The sequence below is a fragment of the Pantherophis guttatus genome, chromosome 6, assembly GCF_059756535.1.
Source record: "Pantherophis guttatus breed Tessera chromosome 6, ASM5975653v1, whole genome shotgun sequence".
NCBI lineage: Eukaryota > Metazoa > Chordata > Lepidosauria > Squamata > Colubridae > Pantherophis > Pantherophis guttatus.
Genome location: NC_142068.1, coordinates 100,313,612 through 100,321,791, shown reverse-complemented (window position 1 = coordinate 100,321,791; position 8,180 = coordinate 100,313,612). Strand labels below are relative to the sequence as shown.

At 39.7% G+C, this 8,180-nt stretch overlaps 1 protein-coding gene across 2 annotated transcripts in view; it reads right to left on the bottom strand.

The window, feature by feature from the left end:
- The window catches only part of LOC117675760 (uncharacterized), a 55,431-nt gene that overhangs the window by 35,371 nt on the left and 11,880 nt on the right, over positions 1–8,180 (bottom strand). The gene's annotated exons all lie outside the window — the stretch shown is intronic.

The following is an 8,180-nucleotide window of genomic DNA, read 5'->3' as shown; positions in this document are numbered from 1 at the left end:
CCACAAGTTGTCTGAAGAACTGGTTCTTCTGTCAAAATGGTCCTACACTTGGGAAGTCCCCCCCCCCCCATTTATTCCAGATCCACCTTCCTGTAATCTCAAAGTTTCCACTTTTAGGACTCCCTTATACATAAGCAATGAAACAGAACCTTCAAAGCAGGGAGTGACAAAATTACACCTATTGGAGAAAAACAACATGGATGAATTTGCTACCACTGTTTTGATATCCATGTACTTGGATAGCGTGCTTTGGAGAAAACATCATCTAGGTACAATTAGGAGGAATTTTTGGGCGCTGGTATCAAAATGCAAACATATGGACCGGTTCTCCTTCCTTCCCTCTGACTAATTCCAGCAGGTTCATTTAGCTAAACTTGAGACGTCCTGCACAACCACTGTAAAGAATGCATTGATAGTTATATGTCTGTCACAGCTGTTGCCATCTGACCAGATCTGGGCAGAGTGAAAACCGATAGGGAGCCCAGAATAAAGCTGAATTCAATTAAGATGTTTAACCAGCCAGACTGATATCAAGAATCTGAATCCATGCAGTGCTATAAATAAAGCAAAGGCAGTAGAGGCAGCTGCCTGGGGGTCGCCAAATACAGGGTCTTTCCCTTGCTACTCATGCCAGCCTCAAGTCTTTGACAATCTTGATCACATGCAGTAAAGCTATCTTAGTTATCATTCATAATGATCACAGTTATCAGAGCTATCATACAGCTATCCTAAGTAGGAGCCAGCCGTGTGCTGCAGCTGCCCCAAAAGCCAACACAGTCCTAGGCTGCATCAACAGAAGGATAGTATCAAGATCCACATGAAGTGTGTTAATACCATTTTATAACGCCTTGGTAAGACCACACTTGGAATACTGCATCCAGTTTTGGTCACCACAATACAAAAAAGATGTTGAGACTCCAGAAAGAGTACAGAGAAGAGCAACAAAGACATTTATTTATTTATTTATTTATTTATTTATTTATTTATTTATTTATTTATTTATTTATTTATTTATTTATTATTTAATTCAATTTGTATACCGCCCTTCTCCTAGTGGATTCAGGGCGGTGCACAGCTAGAACTAAAACACATAACAATACAAAATTTAAAATTATTAAAAGAATTATATACATTGGCCCAAATTTAAAACAATTCGAATTAAAACCCATTGACAGATTAAAAGCCAAACAACTAAAAAACTAAAAAAAAGGGGGGGGGGGTCACGCCAGCCCTGCTTGATGGAAAAGAAAAGTTTTCAGGGCACGGCGAAAGACCCGGAGATCCAATATCCTTCGTATCTCTGGCGGCAAATCGTTCCAGAGGGCGGGGGCTGCCACAGAGAAGGCCCTCCCCCTGGGGGTCGCCAGCCAACATTGCCTGGCTGATGGCACCCTGAGGAGTCACTCTCTGTGGGAGCGTACTGGTCGGTGGGAGGCTATCGGCGGCAGAAGGCGGTCCCGCAAATACCCAGGTCCTATGCCATGGAACACTTTAAAGGTGGTAACCAACACCTTGAAGCACACCCGGAAGACCACTGGAAGCCAATGCAGCTCACGCAGGAGAGGTGTCACATGGGAGCGACCCCTCGCTCCCATAATCCCCTGCGCGGCCGCATTTGCACCAGTTGGAGCCTCCGGGTACTCCTCAAGGGGAGCCCCATGTAGAGAGCATTGCAATAGTCCAGGCGGGAAGTGACGAGTGCCTGAGTGACTGTGCGTAAGGAATCCCGATCCAGAAAGGGACGCAACTGGCGAATCAGGCGGACCTGATAAAAAGCCCCCCTGGCCACGGCCGTCATATGCTCTTCTAAAGACAGCCGTGCATCCAGGAGGACGCCCAAGTTGCGAGCCCTATCAGTGGGGGCCAATAACTCGCCCCCAATAGCCAGCGATGGCACCAGCTGGCTATATCGGGACACCGGAAACCACAGCCACTCGGTCTTGGAAGGGTTGAGTCGAAGCCTGTTACTCCCCATCCAGATCCGCACGGCCTCCAGGCACTGGGACATCACTTCAAGGGCATCGTTGGGATGGCCTGGGGTGGAGATGTACAGCTGCGTATCATCAGCATACTGATGGAACTCCACCCCAAAGCCATGGATGATCTCACCCAGCGGCTTCACATAAATGTTGAACAGAAGAGGACCGACCCCTGTGGCATCCCACAAACAAGGCACCTCGGGGTTGACCTCTGCCCCCCTGCCTGATTAGGGGGCTAGAGGGGAAAATATATGAAGAATAGTCGCAGAAATGGAGCATATCTTGTCTAATGACAAGAGAAAGGCTAGGGGTGTCATTATAGCAGTCTTCCAATATTTGAGGGGCTGCCACAAAGAGGAGGGGGTCAACCTGTTTTCCAAAGCACCTGAAGGCAGGACAAAAAACAACGGATGAAACCCAGGGGTGGGTTCTACTTACCTTTAATACCGGGGCCACACGCAAGCGCAGAAGCTTCTGCGCATGCGTGGAAGCATTTTGATGATGTCAGGGTCGGTGGGTGGAGCCTCCTGCCGGTTTTACTACCGGTTCTATAGAACCGGTGTGAACCAGGGGCAACCCACCACTGATGGAACCTAATCAAGGAAAGAAGCAATCTAGAACTAAGGAGAAATTTCCTAACAGTGAGAACCATTAATCAATGGAATGGCTTGCGTTCAGAAGTTGTGGGTGCTCTTTTAAGAAGAAATTAGACAGCCATTTAGGCAGAATGATATAGAGTCTCCTGCTTGAGCAGGGAGAAGAAGACTTCAAGATCCCTTGTCATCTATGGAGATTCTCAGTAATTCAGGTCATGGTTGTCCCAAAGGTTTGTTTTCAAGAGGCAACTGGACTTTCTGGTTTTTAACAGATTAACAGATTAACAGAGTTGGAAGGTCTTATAGATCATCTAGTCCAACCCCCCCACCCCCCGCTCAAGCAGGAGACCCTACACCATTTCTGACAAATGGCAGTCCAATCTTTTCTTGAAAGTCTCAAGTGGTGAAGCTCCCACAACTTCCGAAGGCAACTTTTGTTCCATTGGTTGATTATTCTCACTGTCAGAAAGTTCCTCCTCATTTCTAGGTTGAATCTCTCCTTGGTCAGTTTCCATCCATTATTCCTTGTCTGGCCTTCAGGTGCTTTGGAAAACAGCTTGACCCCTTCCTCTCTTTGGCAGCCCCTCAAGTATTAGAAGACGGCTTTCATGTCTCCCCTGGTCCTTCTCTTCACTAGACTAGCCATAGAATAGAATAGGATAGAATTTTTTTTTATTATTGCAAAAGTTTTACAATTACATTTTCACCCCTTTTTCCCCCCCACCTCCCCCCCCAAACTTCCCAACCTCCCTAGCCCTCCCTAACCCTCCCCTCCCCCCAGACTTCCCTATAATATATTCATACTCATAAAAAACCCTTAATATAACACTTATATGTAAACTTGAACCCCTCCCTCCCCTGTGTAATTTTTCTCTTTACCTCATTACATTAAAAAATTTCCAATACATTATTTTCAAATAAAAGCTATTTGGTACTTTCTAGTTTGATATTTGTTCTGAATGTATTCTATCCACCTTTTCCATTCCCACTCATAAGTCTCTTGTGAACAGTCTTTTAAATATGCTGAAATCTTCGCCATCTCTGCAAAACTAGCCATCTTCAAAGTCCATTCCTCAATAGTGGGCAAGGCTTCATTCTTCCAATATTTACCTATCAACAATCTTGCTGCTGTTATCATATACAATATCAATTTTGTTTCACCCAGTGTAAAACCCTTAACTATACCCAATAAAAACAGTTGTGGAGAAAATTGAATTTTTTTCTTCAAAACATTCTGCATGACCCACCAAATTTTTATCCAAAAAGCCTTAACTTTCCTACAGGTCCACCAAACATGATAATACGTAGAATCCAAACATTCACATCTCCAACATTTTGGCTGAACATTAGGGTACATACATGACAACTTTTTGGGATCTAAATGCCATCTATAAAACATTTTATAAAAATTTTCCCTCAGGTTCTGCGACTGTGTAAATTTAACATTCTGAACCCAAATTTTTTCCCATGTTTCCAGCATCACTGGTTCTTCAAAATTCTGTGCCCACTTAATCATACAGTCTTTAACTAATTCGGTTTCTGAATCTCTTTCTAGCAAAACATTATAAAGCCTTTTGATATGCATTGGACCTTTCTCTCTTATATGTCTAACCAATTCTTCCTCATGCAACATAATACCAGTTTTTTGGTCCTCTTTCCATCTCAATTGTAATTGATTATATTGTAGCCAAGTTAAATTAATCCCTTCGTCCAACAGTGTCTGCAATGTCTTCAGCTGCCATCTGCCCGCATCTGTAAAAAGAACCTCTTTATATAAAACCCCCCCGAGTGACATTATATTTGTATTCCACAAAGTATGACCAAGATCCAGCCATAGCGGTATTTTATAATCCCATTTGAGTCGGTGCTTCTTCCAAACTCTCATCAAAGAATCTCTAAGTATATGACTTTTAAATACTTTATCTACTTTGTCGTCGTAAAATAAGTAAGCATGCCATCCAAATTCAAGATCAAAACTTTCTGCGTTCAATATTCCAGTCTTTTTCCTTCCAAACCAATCACTTGTTAAGGTTAAAGCTGCTGCATCATAATATAGCTGTAGGTTTGGAAGTTTAAGACCTCCTCTTTCTGGAACATCTTGCATAATTTTCAATTTCACTCTCGGCTTTTTCTCGTTCCAGACAAACTTATTCACTCCAGATTGCCAAACTTTCAATTGTTTATCACTTTTAAGCACCGGAATCATTTGAAACAAAAAAAGAAATCTTGGCAAAATATTCATCTTAACTGCTGCTATTCTTCCAAGTAGAGACAGCTGCAGTTTTTTCCAAGTCTCCATATCTTTCTGCACCTCTCGCCACAACACCTCATAGTTATTTTGAAACAATTTCATATTTGATTCTGCAACCTGAACTCCTAGATATTTTACCTTAGGTACAGTCTCAAAACCTGCCCTCCTTTCAAGCTCATGTTTACGATCTTGTGTCATATTTTTAGCTATCATTTTAGTCTTTTTTGGATTCAATCTAAAACCTGAAACTTTACCATAGTCTTGTATAATGTCCTTCATCAAGATTATTGATTCCATTGGTTGTGATAGGGTAACAACCAGATCATCTGCAAATGCCTTTATTCTGTAATCCTCTTGCCTAATCTTTATACCTCTCAAGATATTAGAGTCCCGTATTATATTTAGCAAGACTTCTAGTGTTAAAATAAATAAAAGTGGGGACAGCGGACATCCCTGTCTTGTTCCTTTTTCAATTTTAAACTCTGTTGTCAAACTTCCATTAATAATGATCTGTGCCTTTTGCTCTTGATAAATTGCCGAAATCGCCTGTATAAATTGATCCCCAAAGTCCATCTTTTTCAAAGTCTTTAATAGAAAATTCCAATCCACTCTGTCAAAGGCCTTCTCTGCATCCAAGAAGACCAGCACTGCAGGGATCTGTTTATTCTTCTCAAGATATTCCAATAAATCTATTACTTGCCTTACATTGTCCTTCATATATCTGCCCTCGATAAATCCCGCTTGATCATCATGAATCACCTTCTGAATTACTGGCATCAACCTGTTGGCTAGTACTTTCGCAAAAATTTTATAATCTGTATTCAAAAGAGATATTGGTCTATAGTTCTCTGGTTTTTTAGGACCGATTTGTTCTTTTGGTATCAAAGATATGTAAGCTGTTGTCCATGATGGGGGTATTTTACCCCCTTGCTGAATATTGCAAAATAAATCTCTAAGTTGTTCCACCATTTCAGCTTGCAAAGTTTTGTAATACACTGCAGTCAAGCCATCCGTGCCAGGAGCTTTGGCTGTTTTTAACTGTTTAATTGCTACTATTATCTCCTCCTCTGTTATGGGATAATTCATTCTTTCCTTTTGTTGATCAGTAATTTTTGTAACTCTTTTATCGTTTAAATATTTTTCTATAAGTCCATTCTGCACCTCCTCTTTGGCATATAGTTTGGTATAATAGTCCACAAAAGCTTCTTTAATTAATTTTTGTTGAAAAATTTCTTTCCCTCCAATATCAATACTATCAATAGTCCGTATACTTTGTTTTTTCCTCAATGTGTAAGCCAACCATCTGCCCGGTTTATTAGCGTTACAAAATGTATTATGCTTTGCATATTGTAAGTTTGTTGCAACTTGTTCCGCCATAAGCATTTGAAATTGGTCTTTCAAAAGTTTTATAGCACTACGTATTCTTTCATCTGTTGGATTTTTAATAAGTAACTGTTCTTTTTTCTTTATTTCTATTTCCAATTCAGATCTTTTCTTTTGTTGGAACAGTCTATGTTTAGAGTTCATATAGATAAGTACCCCTCTCATATAAGCTTTACTTGCATCCCACACAATTTCAATTGGGGTACCTTTATTCAAATTTATTTCAAAAAATTCTTTCAAATGCTTTTTAAGTTCTGTTGTATTTTTTTCATATCTAAACAAATTCTCATTTAATCTCCAAGAACGTCTCTCAACCTTGTCCATCTCTATTTCTATCCATACTGGGCTATGGTCAGTCAAAGTTCTTGGAAAAATCTTTGTTCTTTTTGTCTTAACAAGTAAATCATCTGTCAACAAAATAAAGTCAATCCTAGAGAAGGATCTGTGTCTGTCAGAATAAAAAGTATAGTCCAATTCTTTTGAATTATATATTCTCCAAACATCTTTTAGTTCCATATCTTCTTTCATGTCAAAAAAGGTCTGTGGTAATCTGATTCTAGACTTTGCCAAACTCTTTTTATCTAATTTAAAATCGATTACTCCATTCCAGTCTCCCATAATTAAAATAGATCTGTAATCCCATTGCAATATTTTAGTATGTAACATCTTATAGAAATAGTCCTGTTGTTGATTGGGAGCATAAATCCCAATCAGAAGAATTTGGCCATTTGCGATAGACAATTCAATTGCTACAAACCTACCATCTTCATCTGTTTCTATAACTTTAGCTGTTAACTTTTTATTTACATAAATTACCACTCCATTCTTTTTTTGCAAAGTTGAAGATATAAATTGTGTTCCTAGTTTGGAGTTTATCAAATATTTTTGATCTTGAGTTGTGATATGCGTTTCTTGTAAACAAATTATATCATTATTAAATTGTTTCAAATATGTAAATAATTTCTTCCTTTTCTGTGCTGAATTCAACCCATTAACATTCCAGGATAAACACCTAAAGGTCATCAGCCTCTTTCTGGAGCAAAGAGCAAAATAATTGAAGATCATCCGAAATCTTCGATCTCGCTCCTCCCATAACTCCAATCTCTTGTGCAGTACTCTTATCTGCCTCCTTGTCTTGTCTTTCCTGTTGTTGTTGCTTTTGCTTAAGTAACTTAGCTTGAGCTCGAGTTATACGTTGATCCTTAACCTCAATCATCCGAACCGGGTCCAAGATTGGAGAAGATTCCAGCAAGGGCTCATCCAGAAAACCTCCTTCTGCACCTTGCACTTCTTCTAATTCCTGCTTAGACTGTTCTTGCAGTTCTCGTTGAGGTTGCTTCTCTTCACTCTCTTTAATCTCCAAAACTGTAGATGTACGTGGAGATGGTGTTCTTTCCTTAAAAATAGTAGTGTAGAAATGCTGTGCCTTCTCCACGGTATTCAAACGATATCTTTCTCCCTTGTATCTGAAAATTATGCCAACTGGTGCGTCCCACCGGAAAGATATCTGTAAATTTTGCAATTCCTTAACAAGAAAGCCAAATTCTTTTCTAGCTTTCAGCATTTTAGGAGGTAATTCTTTATAAATTCCAATTCGTGAACCCCCCACTTGTACAGAGGTGTAAAAGGATTTTTGCAGGATATCGTTTCTTATTTCTCTATCTGTAAAATATATGACTACATCTCTAGGTAATTGTCTTTGTCTGGCCACCCAAGAGTTCACTCTGTAAATTTTGTCTATTTTGTGAAAAACCACATCTGGATTAACTTGTAAAATCTTAGCCAGGGCCTCAGAACAAACTTGTCTCAAATCCTGTCTTTCCTCCTCTCGAATTCCTCGAAGCCGTATAGCAAACTCCATTGCCCTGAATTGTATCATGACAATCTCGTCTTCAACTCTCTGCATTTTATTGTCAACATCAGCAATTTTATAATCATTGTCTTTCATCTTAACATTAACTTCTGATTTAA